The sequence below is a fragment of the Amblyomma americanum genome, chromosome 7 (genome assembly GCF_052857255.1).
Source record: "Amblyomma americanum isolate KBUSLIRL-KWMA chromosome 7, ASM5285725v1, whole genome shotgun sequence".
Lineage (NCBI taxonomy): Eukaryota > Metazoa > Arthropoda > Arachnida > Ixodida > Ixodidae > Amblyomma > Amblyomma americanum.
Window position 1 is genome coordinate 3,131,164 of NC_135503.1, and position 21,172 is coordinate 3,152,335.

At 48.5% G+C, this 21,172-nt stretch overlaps 1 long non-coding RNA gene across 9 annotated transcripts in view; it reads right to left on the reverse strand.

Moving 5' to 3' along the window:
• LOC144098283 (uncharacterized) overlaps window positions 1-21,172 on the reverse strand; it is an 854,931-nt gene that overhangs the window by 365,119 nt on the left and 468,640 nt on the right. For all 9 annotated transcript variants that reach the window (XR_013307161.1, XR_013307162.1, XR_013307160.1 and 6 more), the window contains exon 2: window positions 7,102-7,373. This is a non-coding gene — a long non-coding RNA (uncharacterized LOC144098283). The remainder of the gene's footprint in view (window positions 1-7,101; window positions 7,374-21,172) is intronic.

Here is a 21,172-nt window from a genome sequence, read left to right on the forward strand (position 1 = left end):
CAGTTGCAGGTCTACAGCATGCTTCCCGTCTGCCTGGTGCCTTTCGCTAGATGATATGCCTGCAACATCGGTTCATCAACGAGCCGAACTAAATACCAGAGGAGTATACGATCAGAACTCGTACAGACAGGCTGGCAAACTGAATTTATCAGAAAGCGCAACCGATGTCGCGCATTGAAGCCTGCCCACCTTAGGAATGCTTGAATTCAAGACAGGCGGAGAGAGAGGACGAAGACGACGATTTAAATTTGCTTTTCCAACAAACCAGCGTGTCTGACGCTGGCCTTTGAAGACGTGGTGAAGCTGCGAACCCCGAACGAGCAAACTACACACCTGCATAATCTACTGCACTTAAGGACGGCTGGTCGCGTTTGAGTCTTAAGAGGCCGTCATCCTCGACGAACTTGCTTCATCCCCCCCGGTGCACATCAGCAGCGCATTCGACGCCCCATGCGCGAGCAGGGACCGCGCGGGTGGTCCTTCCCTCCGCCGAGGTTGACCCGCGTCCCGACCTCCCGGTGGTGACGATGGGCCAAGAAGGCCGCCCGGCGCAGTCATGTCGGAACAGGCTCCTCGCTACACGCACGGGATAGCGCGCTACAAGAGACGGGGCTAATAAAAGGACCTCCTGAGTGCACGCATCACACTGAGCGGAAACGGAGGGCCTGCGGGAAAAAGAGCCTCGTTCGCTGCGGCGGGGGGTGTATCTCTCCGCTGATGCAGTGGCTGGAGTTGCTCACGAGGATATTCTCGTGCTGTGCAAACTACCCGCTCAGGGAATATATTTTCCTGGTTAGCATGTCAAGATGAAATAAAGTCCCACCTAAAGCACGCAGTAAACAAAAAGCATATCCTCTGCACACGTCAAACAGCGGCGCTCGAGGCTATGAGGACAAAAAAACTATGAAGGTATGTGCCTCAAAATCAGTACGACAAGAACAACAGCAACTACTGCCGAAGGTTGAAAGATCCCGAAGAGCAGCACACGATTTCTCGAGAACTCGGTACGCATGGTCCGAACCTAATAAAAAAAAAGCGCTGCAGAACCTTTATACATAGATAAGCTTGTCAATCGTAAAAACAAGCTTTAAAGCACAAGCCCCAAAAGTAATTAGCGTCGCTTTAATCCTGAACAATTAAGCAAGACGGAGTTACCAAAGAGTGCTTATACTGGCTGTCGCTGTCCGTTCTTCCAGCAGAGATCAATCCATACGACTTCTTTCCACTGCTTACATTATTTCCACCATAAGCATCAACCACGCACTTCAACATCAGTGGCAGTTCGCTTAGATTCAGATATGAGGACAATCCCACTTTTCAGGCCAGAAAAAAATAAACTGAACAGGAAAAATTGAACGGCGGTTCCTCACAGGAGAGAAACCTTACGCTTACTTTTTGGCGTTGTATCAAATCTGTTGAACCAAGGGGCACTCACTGCCGTCAGTAGGTGCAGAAATAATTTGGTGTTTTCGACCAGCCGGCAACCCGCCTTGCTACAAAACACTGTGGGGACGCTGGAATCACCTCAAGAGTTGAATGCTATGGCGTTAGATTACACATTCTATTATCGATTTCGAGCCATTTTTCATTTTGCCTCTACTGGGAAGCAGCCTGTGATTGCTTCCTTTGGAGCTGAGTTACGTGACCTTGTGACGTCCTATATGTCTCGGCCAATCGCTGACTTTCGTGACAGCGGACGGCCCCGGGTTGCTCCTGGCGTGAACTGTAATGCTATTTAGGTTGATCGCAGCCTGGTTGGTATTGTGATGACGTCGCAAGGTCACGTGATCTCTCTCGACCAATGAACTCATTTAATTGCCACCTGCCGCTGTGGGCAGGCTGCGATGATTTCACACGGCCTCGTGACTTATCTCGACCAATCAGCTAACTTCGTAGGCATCAAATTATCAGACTTGAACGTGCGTATGTTTTTCGCATTTTGCACTCGGTTTACTGTTCTTCTGCTGCTCTTGACGACTTATCAACGAAAAAAAAAAGATGCACGTGCTCTGCTGTGTACCCGCGATGCCAGCTTATTGAGTTTGCATACTTACCCAGGCGACGTGTGGCGGCACTTCGTGCTCAAGCTGAAGACCTCTCGTGACGGTATACACTGTGCGCGACCGGGTTCGTTCTTGTCCGTGATTGGCACGCAGTCCGCGCATGTCCGTGACTGGCCGTGATTTAAAGCGCAGTCGGTGGCGGCTCTGAGCGCAGGGAGATCGTGAGCTGTGATGGCGAAACTAATCTGCGTTGTGTACAAATTCCTAAGCTCTGAATCAAAACCTAGCCAGAATGGCTGGCGGCGCTCTGCAACTTTTGTTGTTCATCTAACCCGCGGTACTTTAGTGGAGCGGGGAGTTCTTCCTTCTTTCGGACTCGTCTACTTTATGTTCATCTAAACGGCCCAAGTGACGTGGCAATCCACTCATCTACAAAATTTTGCCGCATCAGTGCTCCATATGTCGATCCAGGGGTCTGAGAGGATTCTTTAAACTTATAGACAAAGGACGAGACGGAAGGAAAGGAGCACATGGGACGAGCGCAGAGTTTGTTTTCGCAGCTAATGCGGTCGAAGAGCTCCGAAGCCCTGCGAGTGGCTTAACGCACGCCTCACCGCGCATTTGTGCGAGTCTCAGCAAGCTGACCAATTTTCTGAGCTTGGGACACTCTTCGCGGCATCGCTTCGAACGCGCACGCCGAGGCGCAGCAGCGCAGTTGCAGAGTCCTGCGCAGGCGAGCATCTCGCATGACACGTCTACGTCACAGCACGCGGAAATCTAAACCGAAACTGCTGGATAAAAAAAAAAGTACAGTGCCGCACTAACTTATGCATCTTTTCAAAGGTATCGAGTATCTTTTCAAAGGACCACGCCCCGTTATTTTGGAGAAGAAAACTTGAAATTTCCGTGCCCCTATTCGTTCAAAGCAGCTTGCTGACGTTCTCCAGAAGGTGAGATTGGTCGTAACAGGTTACGGAGCACGCACGCAGCGTCCCGCGCAGCCTGGACGAAGCCCGCCGGGCAAGCGCACGCCCTGCAGCAACAGCAACCGCGGTCGTTTAAACAGCAGCGCTCGCCGGGCACGGCAGAAAGTTTGAATTATCTCGCGCTCTGCTCGGACCGAAACAGTCCGCAGGTCTCGATTTCAGGCTGCGAAAAAAACTGAGGGAACCACGGGCTCCTGCGCGAATGGAGGAGCACGCCGAATGCTGAGCTGCCAGAGGCGCCGCCCAGTGCCAGAAACAATGCGTTTTCTCGCCGTGGCGTCCGCTACGTAGGCCCTCGTTGAAGCCGTTTTACTCGAGGCGCTTCGCACTAGCGGGTGCGTTTCTCTGTGGCCTTTTAGGCGACACACAGCTCTCTCGTCGCCGTCGCGCAGTCCTCGTGAGAACTGCACAGGCGTCGCATGACGGGAACTGACGCGTCCTCTATTGCGGTCACCACACGTACACAACTTTCCGAGCAGACACGCGCGCCGCCGGTCCCCGCGAGGCCGAACGAGCGAGGGCGGCGCCGCAAGGACTCGGAGGGGGGTCGTTGGCAGCGGAATGGGCCACGGACTGCGGCGGAGGCCACTCGCGGCTCTGTTTGTCATCGATCGAAGCCGAGAAAGGGGACACTCCGCACGCGGGATCGTTGGCGCGCGAGAAGAAGCGCGTTCCCTTTGGAAAAACACGAGTGTTACGTAAACAGCTAGCTGCAGGCGAAGTATATGCATGCGCCTTAGGCTGCTTGGAAATGCCTTCGCACTTCACGACTCCTGCACCGTATCGTCAAACGTCGGTGAAAAGTTGATGGGGTAAACAAACACGAGCATCAAGTGCGTGGTTATAGCGGAGAGGGCCTTGAAGCTTTCTCTGCAGTACCTCTAAACTAGCTCACCTTCATCGCTGCCGCCGAAGTCCCCATAATCGTCGCAAGTTCACACTGGCAACATTGGTCAATGAAGCGCAGCACTTTATAGTCGGCGCCCAACTCTTCCGCAATGCCTTTTTATTTTTTATGTAGTACAACTAATGACGCATCTCACCAACTCCACTGCTGCTCTACAGTCAGGCAAGGCCGATCCAATATGCTCCGTGTTAACCACCCTAGCTAAATATTCGCCACATTGTGTCTAACGGTTTGCTGGTATCAAAACAAGACTATAACACAATAAGGCGTTATTTGCTTTCATTTGGTTAAACCACGCAAAATGCTAAAAAGAATAGAGAAGACAGCGACAGAAAATTAGCGGTCTGTTCCGAAGCTCGTATTCCAATCCTATTCTAATTATATTCTAGTCATTTGTGCTTGGTGCAGCTGCAATTATACTGTCACGGTTTAACGTTTCGCATTTTCCTGCGTTTGAAGACGTCAGACCATTTCGACCAATCGCGACTTCGAAACGCCGAAACTGCTTGGGCGCCGCCGGGTTTTCGTGCCGATAAGCCATCTAATGCTTGCGCAATAACAGCTTGACTTTGTCAGGCGTATGCCGACTATCGCATGAAGTGCAAAGGCCTCAGTGATACCTGGCGAGCAAGATTGCAGCAGGCAAACCGGCGAAACAAAGCCACCGGGACACGTGACAGACCCGAACTCACGGACGAAACAGTGGAGCGCGGCTCTTCCGATTAGGAGTTCAACGTCCGAAGAGCGTCGCCGAGTGTTTTGACCGACGGAGCTGGAGGACGATTGATGGTCGGGCGCAGTCGTGCGAAGCTGTCTTCCTGCGTCGCTTGCCATACGCAGCTTTATTCCTTTCTGCGTTTGTTTACTACGGCGTTGCCCGCGGGACTTTCCTTCGAGGGGCCACACGTGCGGAAGACCTCGGGACATTTGTTGTCATTGCAGTGAGGCGACGTTGACGGACCGCCGGCCACTCAGGCAGCAACGAAGGGGCCGCGAAACGCGCCCGCTCTGTCTCGGCCGCAATGAAATGATGCAACACGCCCAGGAAAAGCGGGCGCTCTCGCTGTCCTTCTGCCGTCCAAATGATGACAAGTTCGCGCCATCATCAGAACCCGAGGTTTTCGCGCAGTCGGCCACTAAGATACACCTGCCTGTCCGGTGTAAACCTTTTCGAAGGCCCACCGTGGCCGATGGCAGTTAATGACATGGTTGCGAGAGGTTGTTCGGCAAGAACAACCTGCAGGTCTCGCAAGCCTCATCGGTAGCTTGGCTTGAAGCGCATCGCTTAACCGCTGCATCACTGCGGCCGGGGTAGTGTAAGGAGTGCCAGCGTTATATGAATGTAAAGTAGAGAATGGCCAGTTCCGCATATGTGTGGGCATTAGCTACAACAGCATCAGCAGCAACTGAAAATGCTAACACATTCAAACGAACCTCCGAGGATCGCCTAAGAGTTTTTTTTTGTTTTTTTGCTACTGTTCAGCAGGAAAACATCTGTCCATAATTATTTCTTTCCAATTGTTGCATAGGCCAGTTGACTAGCCGTTGGATAAGAATCCACACAATGAAGCCTATGCATTGTACCACATAAATTACAGCCGACATAGCTTACTTGGCCCAATGCGAAGTATGTGCGCTATCACGTCGCGTTTCATTTCGTCACTGTCCCTGTAGTTTTCCAGTGGGACTCAGAGATAATATATGTCGGAGTCGATAACCAAGCCACATTATCAAATATCCAACGCTTCGTTTCACAGTCCCCATGCCACAACCGTAGACGTGTTTGCCAACTGACAGAACTTCCACTGACCTTACAGAATTTACTGAGCGTACTTACTTACTGACTAATGCTTCCTTTCTCTACACAAAATATGGCTGTATTAATTAATTTGTTTATTTATTGAATGCTGCGAATATTTTCCATGTCCAAGCAGGTGACAAAATATACGTAATTGCAGTGATTATGGCATCACACAGCAGAAAAACGTTGCAAGTGCATCTATACCAGCCATGGAGCAGTACGGAACAACACGTCAAATACACAATACAATAACACGATTGAGAAAGCACTGAGACGACACAAATTGTTGCCATGCTAACAATAAATCAGTCAAGGAGGTTGAAAAGCGGGGAATTGTTAAACACAGCATTCCATTCGGAAGTTGTCCTCGGAAAAAAAATGAACTTAGGCGTATCGGTGTGCGAGAAAATGGGTTTAAGGCTAACGCTATGCTTATGGCGGGAGGCTCGGGTGGAATCTGTGACGATGCGGTTTTCGGGTAGCTGTTAAGCCAGGAAGAGTATAATGACTGCAAGAAGTTGAGACGGGCTTTGGTCCTTCTATTTACTAGTGGGTCCAAATTTGAAAGCTTCAACATGGCAGAAGGAGGGTCTACGCGCTTATAGCGGTTGTTGGCACCGTCCCAAAGATAAATTTCATCGTTCATCAGAAGTTTGCCATGAACCAGCTTTGCTTTATCGCCAGGGAGACGATATACTTCAAAGGTTGGCCATGTTTTTTTTTTTGCATTTCTCCCGTGTGACGTATGAGTAATCGTGAGACAATGATACCCCAGAGTCATTGAGTTTGGAACAATTTTGAAAGACTGCAATCTTTTCGTTGCAGTGAAAGACGCGAGAAATGACAGGCCGAGGCCGATCCCCGTGGGGTTTGCGAATTCGATGAATACGCCCAACTGTGCTAACTGAGACGCAGAATATTTTTTGGCATACTTTCTGGAGGAGCTTTGCTCCTAAAACAGCTCTTGTTTCGTTTGGACTTCTATACCAAACACTACGAGGTTGTTCCTGTACGCGCGATCCTCGTACCCCACCCTTTTCCTTTTTCTCACAGCCAAAGCTCGTTGCAACCGTTTCACCGATTCCTCAAGCTGTTGTATCCTTTCTTCGTTGGCTTTGCATAATTCGGGAACCTCGTCTAGTTTTGATAGCTTACTGTTTATCTCAGAAACTGTTGTGTAGCGGACCTTCCTATCCGCCTTCATCGCTTGCAGTTATTCTAGGATTATGTTCGGTGCTTACAGTATTTCTCGGGACCGAGATTAGGCTCAACGCCTCCACACATGAGAAACGAAAGAACTGACCAGCAGTCAACAATCATGCGTAGACGCTTCTGAGGGCACGGCAGAATCGCGAGTGCATAATGACTGGAACGAATAGAACAATACGAATCGCAGAAACTCACCTGCACAACCAGCCAGGCAGAATTAGCCATGCTGCTCCGAAGGACGCTGTAGTGCCCTCACAGGGCGATCCACAGGTTTTAACGCGTTGTCTGGTGATGCCGCTGCTGCAGAAGCCCGGTGATGCTATCTGATGACAGTAGCTACAGTTCGCAGTCGGTCACCTTGGAAAATTGCTGCTTTCTTGTAGCCCACATGCGTTGTCGCACGGCGCATGCATGCCCAGCAAGACCGGCCTTGGCGGGTCGAGCGGAGGCCCGGCGAGGCAAGGAATCTGCGCAACCAGCCAGGAAAAAGTAACCACGCTACCCGAAGAATGCTGCCGTGCACTCTCGGCATATCATCGCCATATACTAACGCTCGTACTTCACATAACTGCAACATAAACCCACAAACTGAATTATTTGCGCGACAGCATGCAATTCTTTATCTTTGCTAGCAAAGTGCGTATGTGCTGCACGTTTTCCCCTGCTCGAGCATGAACATACAAAAGCTACACTTGCAGCGTTTATCTGGGCTTCATTTTTCCAGCAAACAAGTCGAACGAATTTCCGCCGCGTAAGAAGTTCTGGTGCCCTTGTGGCCACTATGCAACATGTGGAGGATTCCTTTCTACGCACTGTTTGTTAGGTTCGCTTGGCGAGTGCTTTACTGATGTTTGTTGTATCAGCTGTTTGTCGTATCAGTGGTGGAACGTATAGTTATTTCCGTGAAATTGTCCAAGCAACTCGTGGTTTATGCGCCCGGTTCACAATGAATTATTTGACTAGTGTTACCAGAAGACAGCTTTACAGAGCTCTTGTTGAAGTAGCCTTGCCTGTTCCCGTGTATCGATCATTGTACTCCTTTGGACCGGGGCAAAATATATTGAAGCGTGCAAAACGAATGCCTGTACAGACTGCTGTCAAAACTATTCTTTAAAATGCCTACCAGAGTTCTCCCCGCAAAGAGATGGATGTACCATGAGGTGCCGATTGTCTTTTGAGCAGAAAGCCGGAGGCTGTTGAACATGTATTACAAGATTGCTGGAATGGTGTTTTATTTTAGGGTGTTTTACAGAGAACTTTGGTGAAAGGTTTCTTTTTGGATCCTTATCGAATTCGGTTCTGAGCAGTCAAGTATAATGATGGTGCGCCGTACAGTATGCTAATGCTATTGGTTTTACAGAGGATGTAGAAACGCCAAATGCTATTCGACATGATGATGTTCATGGCAGAGATATTCGTCAGTATTTTGGTGATTCTGTTCGTGAAATCGTAGAGGTTTTGAAAACTCAGTCATGTGTATGTGAGTGAATAAGTGCACTGGAGAAATTGACAAACTCGAATCCTTTGCAGTGAGACCGGATCACCTTTCCAATTCATTCAATTTGTATTTTGCTTTGTTAAATAAAAATAAAGAAAAAGCGGCGATAGCATTGTGCTCTCGTGCAGTGGCCAGCGAATCTTATCTGTTCGCGCGGCAACGGGTTCGACACTCAGGCGCGGCGCAGTCGCGGCTATATTTATTTCATTTCAGCAGGTCTAGCTGGCTTCAGACACTCCGACGAAGGTTTTTTTCGAGACCGGAAGGGTTAGTGCCGGTGCACTAATAAATGGGCATAAGTTAACGTGCTTACAGTAGTCAGTCATGCTGGAATCGAACAGTTCAACGCACATACAGCTAACTACTGAGACAGAGTTCTCGATCTGCCCAGTGGACGCGATTCCACTCGAACCTGGCTTATTACAACTCACTGCGACCATAAAGTGGGTACAGAGCTGTGGCGCCCTTGACGTTTTGCTGAATAGTGTCAGGTCACCCCGAAAGGAGTCTCAAGAGCACATGTCAAGCGCTGGAGGGTGGTGCGTCCATGCTCCGGCCGAGTATGGCTCTGCCTTAATATTGCACGTGAAAGCCGGCCCGATTTTGCAGTTGAAAAATATGAAAAAATAACACGTGACTGCGGTCATGCGCTACCATACTGCAGTGCTCCCTACCACGTAGTGACGGATAGGAACGTATACGCACTGAATGCGGCTAAGCAAGCAGCCGCCCCTAATTGCGACGGGCTGCACAATGAAACAAATAAAGTAAGCGGAGGCAAATCCGCGACTTCACTGCTTTAGGCGATGTCTCTTTGTATGCGCTAGTAAAATGCGTATATATACAAGCGCACTGTTACGGACTTAGCTTTAGTTACATGGCGAGTAGTCTTCATACAGCAGTGAGGAAGTGGAATCATATCGTTTTCAAATAAGGAGAGAGCTCCCCTTCGAGCGCGGCTGGTAGCTTTATAAACTCCGAACACTCTCCAGATCTGAAGAGAGGAATCCGCGACCCCAAATACCACACCCGCAAAGGCTGCACGAAGGTTTTCCGAAAATGCAAAGTGTCTTCGGTTAGTCAAATTTTCATACGTCAGGAATGCAGGCAAAGGTACCATTCTACTCAAATGGAAAGCACCCACCGCTAAACTGTGCGGTTGCCGCATTTAACTGTGCTCATAGGGCACTATGCAGGTTCGTAGCTGGACGGTAATGGCCTTTCGCTATGGGACGATTTGGAGCCTTCTCTCGTCGACTGTCCAATCTGCTCCTCCGCCAATGAGGAGAAGTACAGCCAGGCCACGTGTGTTTTTGTGCGTTACTAGTCAGGAAGCATGTATCGCACCGCCCGTAGGCATCACGCGGAACTTGTCTGTTTTATGGTATGCCCAGAGCCACGTACAAAGCGCCCCCATCCGCGCTGCCCGCGTCATCAATCCTGCAGCACCTCCGCATACACGGCAGCTCGTGCTGATGGCAGCACCGTCCCAAACAACTCCACTGCCCCGCGGTGGCCAGAACACACATGCTTCAGCGGGCAACAGACTGGCGTTCTCCCGCGATGCTATCGCACACAGCGACGGGATGAAAAATTCAACGGAAGAAAAGAAAAAGGGCAAATAAGGACTCTGTTGATATCAGAAAGCGAACCTTGTTGCCGTAATATTTACTGCAAGAGAGTGATGTAAACCGCGCGATATGGAGCGGTCTGTCTGCTATAATGCCTTCTTGTGGCCAGGACCGCGTTGCCCGCACCTGTAGATAGTAAACGCAGAGAGCTAAATATGGGCAGAGGAGAGCGCTGTGCAGCGATGTCTATAGGTCGCCCACATCGCCATTCGGCCTGCATTGGGCAGCGCGCCCAGCTCCCCCATCGACCGTATACTCTCGACAGATGTGGGAAGCCACTGGGGACGAAAGTTTGTTTTTATCGCGACAGCGCTAGAGCGGACGTCCGAAGGAAAAGGACGGAAAAGGCGCGCGCGTTGTCGCACTCATTCCAGGATTGGTCGAGAGGGTTGTGACGTCCAGAGATGAGCTGGGAATGGAAATGAATAAAACTCCAGTTACAAGGTGGTAGCATGACTGAAATGTCGTCAGGACATATAGGGATGTAAAGTAACTTTATTACGCTAGAAATAAAATTGGGCAAATTGGTTGGGGATCGAGCCCATGACCCTTTGTTTGCGAGTCAGACACGCTACCCATAGCCCCTTGAGGCACGTTCGTTCGAACTCGTTAATGAAAGACCTTATGTCTGGTGGTATAGAGCGGGGTCTAGTATGCGTACTAATATATGCTAATGAGTGTGCTTAATTAGAAATATACTAATTAAGAAATAAGCAACAAATAACCGTTAACGCTGTTGCATCGTCCCGTTTAGGCGGATCTTCAGTGTCTTACTTTTCACCTCGGTCAGCCCCTTCAATACCGACACGGGACCGATGTGGTTTACAGGGGCAACCTCAGTTCTGAATCGCCCACACGTTCCCCACAGGGGAAATATAGGGGCAGCCCCAGACCCAGTTGCCCTCATCGGACTTTCAGGGCTCGACGTCAAACACATTTTTATATGTATATATGTGTCAGCCTGATGCTATCCGAAATTTTCATGCAAGTACTGGGGCATGTAGGCAATGTGAGCCGTCCGTACCGACCCCATGCTGAACCCTCTGCAGGCAGTCCATGCGTGTCTTTCGAAATGTAATGCAAGCGCTTATTTTGTCTGCTTTCACGTGCCTGTCTTTCGCGCTGGTAGATTCGCCATGACACAATACCAACTTGCCCAAGTTTCTATCCTTCTGCTACGTAATAAACTTTGTATAGCCGCAGGGTATACTTCAGCGCAACATAGTAAATAGCGCAGCTATTGCTGAGCACGCATGGTTCGACCATTTTGCACAATTTACGTGAGTGAGGGAGTCCTAACCAAGGTATTTTTTAATCGAGGTTGATGCTCAGAAGTTTTATAGAAATCACCTAGTAGGTTATGAGCTTGTATAATACAAATTATCAAAATGCAAGAAGGCCTGCATGACATCATACAGGCACGTCGATGTGTTCCGCCCTTCTGCGGCCATTGTGGGACCGACTGCGACAATGAATCGGCAGCCCCATGCGGGCTTGCCGCGTTTTTTTCTGCAGTAGAGTTAGGCGCCTAGTTGCAATTAGAAATTTGTAGCCGGTCGTTATTAATAGCCATATCAGTTTTCAGAATTTGAAAACGCGATTACAAAAATTTACGAAATTTACGCGAATTTCGAAAACGTGTCGCGTTTCCTTAAAAGCGATATTTTGTTCTGTGTTCGTGATTATAATCTCTTTCTCGTTCTTCTATGAAGGACGCGACCTTGAATAGGCGGGGTGATCACCTTCAATGTTTGTGCGTCGAAGTGCTTCCCCTTAACAGTTTTCGGAAGCATGCTCTTTTGAGGCGCATTTGGCCTCGAGTCTGCATTGCTTAAGTACTGTGCTCACATGGCTGAAGCAAGCTTCAACCATCAGATCGAAAGGCTTCAAATGGCTGGCTTCCCGTGTTCTGTCGTTTGCAGCGTAGCAGAGACCCTCCTTCAAAAAATGAAAGGCAAGAAGAAAAAATCCCTTGCTAAGCCGGGATCAAGAAGACCACTAGTGGTCCCCTATATACACCGAGTGGCGCACAGTTTGAAGAAGGTTGCTGGCCGGTTCGACGTTCCTGTCGTTTTCTCCGCGCCCAAAAAGCTGAGCGGGTTATGCTCGCGGATCGGCCAGAAGAAGAAAGCCCTGTGCGAAAAGAGGCACGGCAAGCAATTCGTATCCTGTGCTGTCGGAGTGGTTTATGAAATCCCACTGACGTGTGGAAGGGTCTATATAGGCCAGACGGGTCGCTGCATTAACGACAGGGCACGGGAGCATGAGAGAACGTTAGAAAGCGGAGGCGGGTCAAATTTGCCTCCCCATTGTAGAGACCGCAAGTGTGAGCCGGTGCTTAACGGAATAAGGATTCTGGGCAGGAGTCGCGATCAGGCGGCGCGTGAAATGCTTGAGGCCTTTATGATAAAAAAGAAAGGAAGCACATATGTCAGCGACGCCTCGGTATTCCTCCGTAGAAATGAAGCTTCCTTCCTAGAGTTTTTTGTGACGTCATGTTCTGTGCTACTTTTCAGCCTAGCATTTCTAGCGGCGTCTGTTGTTTGTTTAGGTGGGCTGTTAATTATGTTTATTGGTTTTATCTTTGTTTTTCTGATTGCTTTTGCTTCATATGCTTGACTCTGCTTTTGCTACGATTGTTACTGGTTTTTACTTTTTATATTTTTTTGTTTGTTTTTTTGTTTCTGACTGCTTTTGCTTCTCCTGTATAACTCTGCTGTTGCTACGATTGTTTGACACTGCTTTTGCTAAGAGGTGGCCTTTTTTTCGTTTTTAATTCCTTTGATCAGAGATATCTGTTAGTGTAATCTGCAGTATATAGTCTGTTAACCTGATGTTGTGGCTTTTCATTCCACGTGCCTGGTTCGAAGTGATAGTGGGATGAGTATCATGCTTGAGCGGAACTGTTTAAATATGCCACTTTTCCATACAATAAACAGTTGGTAGTGTGCGCATGTGGTGTCTCTTTCTTGTCTGTGTCCTGATTTGCGCAGCCGTTCATTTCAAGGACATAGTGCTTTGAAAATGTTTCTTTCGTTTTTCGAAAGCACTGGGCAGTGATGTCATCGGTCGCACTCTTTTCTGAGCGCGATCATTTTGTGCGGGAGGAGGAGCCATAAAATATGTGCTGTGTTCGGCCACGGTGCCATGCGCCCACCATGGAGCTCACGGGGTGCGGGACTTGCTCGCAAGCCCTGCCCACGCCAGCTGTATACACCCCAACTATAGCCCAATGTGGCGTAACACAGGGTAGTCCGCCACAGAAGGTTAGCCCCAGCCACCTATGAAAATGAAAAAAAAAAAACCAAGAAGAGAGGAGGAGATAGGACAGTCGTGAGAAAGAAGACAGGAAAGTGAAAGATGGAGGGGAGGACAGGAAAAGGCGACTGCCGATTTCCACCGGTCGGGTCAGGCCGGAGCTGCCGTCTACGAGAAGCTGGGGCCAAAGTGATGTGTTGCCTCTGCCGAGGAGCCTTAAAGGTCCAAACGCTCAGCATTGCCTCAACCAGCAGGACCCATTTTCCCCGCACACGGCGGTGCCACGCATGGCTAAACGTGGGTGCTCGGGGATGGCCCTGCGGATGCTCAGGAAACCATGGTATTGCAACTCACTATCACCTGCATGAGAGTGAGTGAGTGAGTGAGTGAGTGAGTGAGTGAGTGAGTGAGTGAGTGAGTGAGTGAGTGAGTGAGTGAGTGAGTGAGTGAGTGAGTGAGTGAGTGAGTGAGTGAGTGAGTGAGTGAGTGAGTGAGTGAGTGAGTGAGTGAGTGAGTGAGTGAGTGAGTGAGTGAGTGAGTGAGAGAGTGAGTGAGTGAGAGAGTGAGTGAGTGACCTAAGCGCATGTTTCACACACAGGAAGGCAGCATGGTTTATTGCTACGCTAGATGAACCTTTTCTTCATGGCGTAGAGAAGGTTTTTTGGCTACAGTATATCGAGCAAGCGCGAAAGGGAAACTCACTGCAGAAAAGTAATTCCCAAGCGTGTAAGGTTTTTGTGAAGTTACGTAAACGCGAAGATGGATCTTTATGGCGTAAGATTTCTACGGGATTTGTAAGATCTGTACATTTTTATGTGTTTCACGATTACAGTGAATTCGAGAAAGTTCGCCATGCGGCCTTGCTTTTGATCGGTTTAAGTGATATGAATTTTGTTGTGTGCTATCTAAAGGCACAAGCAACAAGAATTGAGAAGACTTTAATGACGGCTGAATCAAGATACTCGAGATGCATTTCACCCTAAAGTATAGACAACGATTTAGCGGCAGTTACTCAATCAATATTTCGCGTAGTACGCAACAGTTATGTCATCTGGCAGTTACTAAGCAAGGTATCTTAACGTGGAAGTCGTATATTTCTTTTTCATTAATTATTAAGTAATGTGCAACGGAGATTAAATGATGGACTTCATCCCCATTATACTCCAATTTACGAAGAGCTACTCAGCAGAACTGGCGCGTTGTAGCACCAGCACCTGTCGGCGAGTTAAAAGCTTCGCTTTCGCCGCCCATAGGTTAAAGCCAGCCAAGAAGCGACAGCTTCTCAAACGTCGTAAAAGCTGCTCGCGGTCCCTACATAGCGGGAATCTTGAATGAGTTCCGCGCCCACCTGCATGGCACTAAAGGAATAATACCCTCGATTTGCATACGAACAACAGCACGAGAATCGCTTCATACGCAAACGGTGAGGAAAGCACTCGTCTATTTCAGCGACAGTCTACTGTCAGCTTCGTCATAAAATCTGTGCAATTTACTGCCGTGGTTGGGAGGACTTGCCGCAGTCTTTCTATTTTTTTTTTATCGCGCGTTGTTCACTCTTGCCTATTACACTGCTTCTGCCACACCGCTCATCAGCATGCGATTCACGCTGGACGTCCGTTCACAGCGACTGAAAACACGCCGCGCTGAGAAAAAGAAAATGTTGTGGTCCTCTAAATTTACAATGAGAGCAAAGCTGAAGTGCTGAAAGCTGTTTTAAAAGAGCCCTGCAGCCAGCCAGAAAGCGTGCGCTAGAGAAGACTATGAAACGGGGCGGCGCGGTTTCGCGTCGTTTCAATGGCAGGGAAAGAAGCTCCGCGGCGAAGCCCTTCCCCAGCGGCCGCTTGGTCGTCTGCGCAGAGGGATGTTATGGTCTTCCGTTTCTCGCTGTCTGTCCTCTCCTCCGCTGAGCTGCCCAGAGCGCGCCCACGTCCGAAGAGTCCGCAGTGCTGGCTATTCATCTCTCGCTGCTTTTCTCAGACCGCGCATTATTGTAACGAGCGTTACTTCTTACCCGAGGTGTGTTTTCCAATGGAGATGCGAAGGCAGCCGCATGCCCTTCCATTTGCGGCCGGCGGTCTTAAAACGAGCCGGGAGAAATGCTGCGCGCTCGTGTCTACATATTTAATGCTCAAAAGCGAACCATCATGTCCCCCCCCCCCCCCCTTTTTTTCTTTCTTTCTTGCGCGTCCAGTTTTTCGGATCGCTTTTTACACGTGACGCACCCAATAGCAAAACCTCCACTCCCAGTTTTCGAAGCACCGCTTCTCCGAAGAGCTCTCCGAATGTTCCAAGGACAATGCGTATTTAAAGCTGTCATACGCGGGTCATTTTCTCACCTGATGTGTCACATTCTTCTCGGTCACTTCGTGAATTAGTAGCGAAGTCTTAAACGAACTTTCTGCATGTTCGCTTCAGTGGACGCGGTAGCGGATAAGAACAATACGTTCTGCTTTGTGCCCACTCCAACGCAAATCACATCGCGTTAGGCCGGCAAAGTTTTTAAAAGCGTAGAATTCTCTCCAGGCGTGTACGTTAGACCAGCATTATTTAATAGTTTCAAAGAACCGATCGCTTCCCGTTTCTCGCCACCTATAGCGAACCTTGCTCACAGGTGCCATAGCACTGACGTCACGCCGCCGGCCGCACCAACGCGACGCCCTTCGGAGGTCGAGGGGAGGACGCCGCATAAAGAAGCTGTGCAAAGAAGCACACGATAAAACAGCATGCGTGAAAGCATCACGCAAAAACAGCACAGAGAAAGAACAGCACTGGGAAAAAACGGCACAGCGACAAAACGGTACAGGGAAATAACAGCATGGCGACAAAACAGCACAGGGAAAAGGCAGCACGTGTCAAAACAGAACGCCGTACAAAACGGCACAGCGACAAAAACAGGACACCGAAAAAACAGCACATCGGAGTAACGTGCAGCGCTGCTGGAGGGGTGGACTGTCACAGCCATAACCGCGAACGATAAATCACAGCACATGCGGCAGTGACCTTTGGAGTTAGCGAGTGTTCAGCAGTGGTGCGATGAAACAGGAGTGTTTTCTGATTTCATGACTGTATTTCGTAGACGTAGACGCACTATGGATGCAATTATGAACCTAGTAACATGTGCAGAGCATGAGCATAGCAAAGCCAACATCATATCGCAGTATTTTGGATATCAAGCGTGCATTAGATACTGTAAATCATACATGTGTCCTCTCAAGTTTGCTCGGTGTGAGTGGAAGACCGCTACGTTGGATTCCCCACTTTTTAGATGCTGGGAGAATATTCATGCAGACGAGTGAAGGACAAAGCGCGGAACATTGACCAATTCAAGGAGTGCCGCAGGGCAGTGTGCTAAGTCCTTTCTTTTTAACTGGGTGATGGCGGATTTGCCCCGAAAGCTCTCCTCTGAATTACACTGTTCGCTATACGCCAATTATGCCTGCATTTGGGTTTGTGGAAAAACTGCAGGCCTCATGCAGTCTGCCTTGCAAGAAGGCATTAATGCCACTGACTGCTTTTTAAAACAGAGAAATGATGCTTTCTCACGCAAAAGCAACCGTTCTGCTTTTTACCTTAAAGAATCTAAACGATTTCCAACTCTCTCATATCGGTCAACCGTTAGCGTCTTCAGTAAAAGCGTCTGTTAAAAGCACTGTTTTCTGGGTGTAGTTCTTGACAGACACCCAGAAAAAATCTATCGAAGACAAGGTGAACACTGTTATGAACGTGCTTCGAAGACTTGCAAGTACGTCTTTGGGCTGTTCTTCGCCACATCTGCTCACAGTTCACCATGCATTGATATATATAAAAAAAATTCGTGTTGTCGTTTCCTTCCGTCGTCCTTGTCTTGTTTGCGCTGTTCTTAGAATGCGAATAAAAAATTTGCGTACTCCTCGCCGATTCTTCACGGCCTGCTGCGAACTTCGTAGGAACGCCTGCAAAGTCTGTTAGCTAGGGGTCTCCATGTGCGTTTGGGAGCTCCTCAAGCGACTTCCAGCGCTCTGGTAATTGCTGAGGCACAGCAGCCTCCGTTTGAAGTGTTACGAACAACAGAGACCCGCAGGCTCATTTTCCGCCTGATAACCCACACGAAAGGCCCCCATCAGCTTCCGCGCTTCACATCACATCACATCACATCACTTTATTTTCCTTAAAGACCCCTTTCGGGGTGTTACATAAGGGGTGGGGTTTACAATATGCAGGCGATCACAGAAGTCGAAAATGTGGATGGACAGGTTATGGCAGCGACATGGTGGGGAAGGCCGTTCCAGTCAGTTGCTGTTCGTGAAAAAAATGAGTTCATGAAGGTAGTAGAACGGGCTCGTGGACGCAAAACTTGAAGAGGGTGACCGATGCGATGGGATCTGCGTGGTGGGGGTGCGCAGATGTATGGTTCTTGTCTTAGGGGCGAATAAAAAAACTTGTGATACAAAACAAGACTGGCAATGCGACGGCGAGCAGAAAGATCACACAAACCTGATTGTAATTTTAGAGATGATATGCTAACGTCGTATGAGTATGAAGAGTGAATAAATCTGGTAGCTCGGTTTTGTACAGCTTCGATGGCATTTGTTAAATATGCTTGATGAGGGTTCCAGATGGGCGATGCGTATTCCAGTTTAGTTCTGATAAGTGAGATGTATGCTTGTAGTCTGACGTGTTGAGGGGCTTCCCTCAGGTGACGTTTTAAGAAACCTAATGTTTTATTAGCTGATGATATCAGAATAGTTACGTGCAGTCGCCAAAATAAATCATCAGAAATGGTGATACCTAAGTATTTGTAAGACTGGACGAGATCAACAGGGCAGTTAGAAACGGAATATTCAAAAACAAAAGGGTTGCGACGGCGGTGAAAAGACATGTTTTTACATTTGTTAGGGTTGAGTGTCATCATCCACTGCGAACACCAGTTTAGTACGAGGTTTAGGTTTGCTTGAAGGGATTCTTGGTCAGAAGGGTTAGTTACCGAACCATAAATAACGCAATCGTCAGCGAACAAGCGGATATGGCAAGATGCGCGCTGGGGTAAGTCGTTAATGTAAATGAGGAATAACAAGGGACCAAGGACGGAACCCTGCGGGACGCCAGCGGTGACTGGGAGTCATACATCGAGTGTTTCAACAGCACCACCAGCTTCTTCCAAGTTATGAGTTTTGGAAAGGAGACACAGAAAATCCCCCATGGCTTTTAGATACCACTGCAATACAGTTGTCTGTCGAAGGGATAATTAAGAAGCGTGACATGACGATATTAGCTTCTCAGCAGTTAGCACTTTACCAGACACACATGCGGTACCCCGGTTACATTCATGTGTATGCTGACGGTTCCAGTCTTCAAAACTCCTCAGTGTTCGCGTTTGTGATTCCGCACTGAATGAGTGACGGGCGTGTAAAGTGGCTCACGCGGCACAATCAACGACTGCTGAGATTTACGCTATTTAGTTCTCCAGTTCATCTCATTGGCGCGAGACCCGCGTATGTGGGTAATTGTTAGCAACTCCAAATCCGCGCCTCTTTACAGCGTTAGACCCATACCATGGAAAGCAACACTGGTATACGAAGTCCTTAAAGAATTTTCCAAGGCCGCCAAAAAGCTGCATATTATAGTTTTCCAATGGATATCCGGACATTGCTTTATTCCTGGAAACACCGAGGCGGATGCAGCGGCTAGGCAAGCACACTTCAATGCCCTCACTTCTGGCCTTCCGTTATCGACAGGCGCATTCAGCCGTTTCTTGCACTTCTTGCGTAATAAAATGAACCAAAAAGTGCAGTTCATCCAGACCATAAAGGTTCTAATCTACATTTCGTCGATCCGTTGCTGCGGTTTAGTACTTCATTATTAATAAGGGAGTAATCACTCACTGGCATTCACCCGAGCGCAGCCATGTATACGGCTACAAAGGAAAGCTATGCAGCTTTCTCAGAGTCTGCATTCTGAGAAAGCTGCATAGCTTTCTTTTGTAGCCGTATACATGGCTGCGCTCGGGTGAATGCCAGTGAGTGATTACTCCCTTATTACTAATTTGCTCCACTTTGGGGGATCCCCTAAACATTTGACCAATACTGCATTAGCTATCACCAGAAGTTCAGAAACGCTCCTCACCGCTTGCGTTTAGCAACACGAAGCGCTTTCTTCACAGAATTGGCCGCGCAGACGGCCCACGCAGTGCGTGTGACCAAGAAAACGGGGATGTGGCTCGCCTATTAATGGATTGCCGAGTGCATGACAACTTCAGTTTGCGACTGAAGGGAGACTTCACCGCTCTTGACAGAAGCCCCTTACGTCTAATTAGGCCCGTGGCCGACGTCTGCACTGAAAAAGCGAGCACAATTCTGGCGTGGAAATCACGCTTTCAGGACAGCGGCATCCTGGGGAAATACTATAGTTTACAAGAATTGGATTAGTCAATGTTAGAGCTTTCACCTCTCTATGAGTGAGCTTCAATATCTTTGTTATTTGTTTTTGCTGTCTCTGCTGCAAGCGCGCGCGTGTGTGTGTGTGTGTGTGTGTGTGTGTGTGTGTGTGTGTGTGTGTGTGTGTGTGTGTGTGTGTGTGTGTGTGTGTGTGTGTGTGTGTGTGTGTGTGTGTGTGTGTGTGTGTGTGTGTGTGTGTGTGTGTGTGTGTGTGTGTGTGTGTGTGTGTGTGTGTGTGTGTGTGTGTGTGTGTGTGTGTGTGTGTGTGTGTGTGTGTGTGTGTGTGTGTGTGTGTGTGTGTGTGTGTGTGTGTGTGTGTGTGTGTGTGTGTGTGTGTGTGTGTGTGTGTGTGTGTGTGTGTGTGTGTGTGTGTGTGTGTGTGTGTGTGTGTGTGTGTGTGTGTGTGTGTGTGTGTGTGTGTGTGTGTGTGTGTGTGTGTGTGTGTGTGTGTGTGTGTGTGTGTGTGTGTGTGTGTGTGTGTGTGTGTGTGTGTGTGTGTGTGTGTGTGTGTGTGTGTGTGTGTGTGTGTGTGTGTGTGTGTGTGTGTGTGTGTGTGTGTGTGTGTGTGTGTGTGTGTGTGTGTGTGTGTGTGTGTGTGTGTGTGTGTGTGTGTGTGTGTGTGTGTGTGTGTGTGTGTGTGTGTGTGTGTGTGTGTGTGTGTGTGTGTGTGTGTGTGTGTGTGTGTGTGTGTGTGTGTGTGTGTGTGTGTGTGTGTGTGTGTGTGTGTGTGTGTGTGTGTGTGTGTGTGTGTGTGTGTGTGTGTGTGTGTGTGTGTGTGTGTGTGTGTGTGTGTGTGTGTGTGTGTGTGTGTGTGTGTGTGTGTGTGTGTGTGTGTGTGTGCGCGCGCGCGCGCGCGCGCGTGCGTGCGTGCGTGCGTGCGTGCGTGCGTGCGTGCGCTTGCGTGCGTGTGTGCTTTAGTAATGTTATTTATTTTTGTTCTTCTGTCCTTGATGCGGAGTTCCCGGGTTCGAACCTGACCGCGGCGGCTGCGTTTTTATGGAGGAAAAACGCTAAGGCGCCCGTGTGCTGGGCGATGTCAGTGCACGTTAAAGATCCCCAGGTGGTCGAAATTATTCCGAAGCCCTCCACTACGGCACCTCTTTCTTCCTTTCTTCTTTCACTCCCTCCTTTATTCCTTTCCTTACGGCGCGGTTCAGGTGTCCAACGATATATGAGACAGATACTGCGCCATTTCCTTTCCCACAAAACCTATTATTATTATTATTATTATTATTATTATTATTATTATTATTATTATTATTATTATTATTATTATTATTATTATTATTATTATTATTATTATTATTATTATTATTATTATTATTCTGTTCTTGTTTACTCATATCTCTTACGTATGTTGTATTGTGTACAGTTCTGTTATCATTCACAGCGTTTATGTTCGCTCATTAATGTTACTTCTCATGACGCTTGTACTTTGTTTTATATGTTGTGTACTGTTTGCGTTT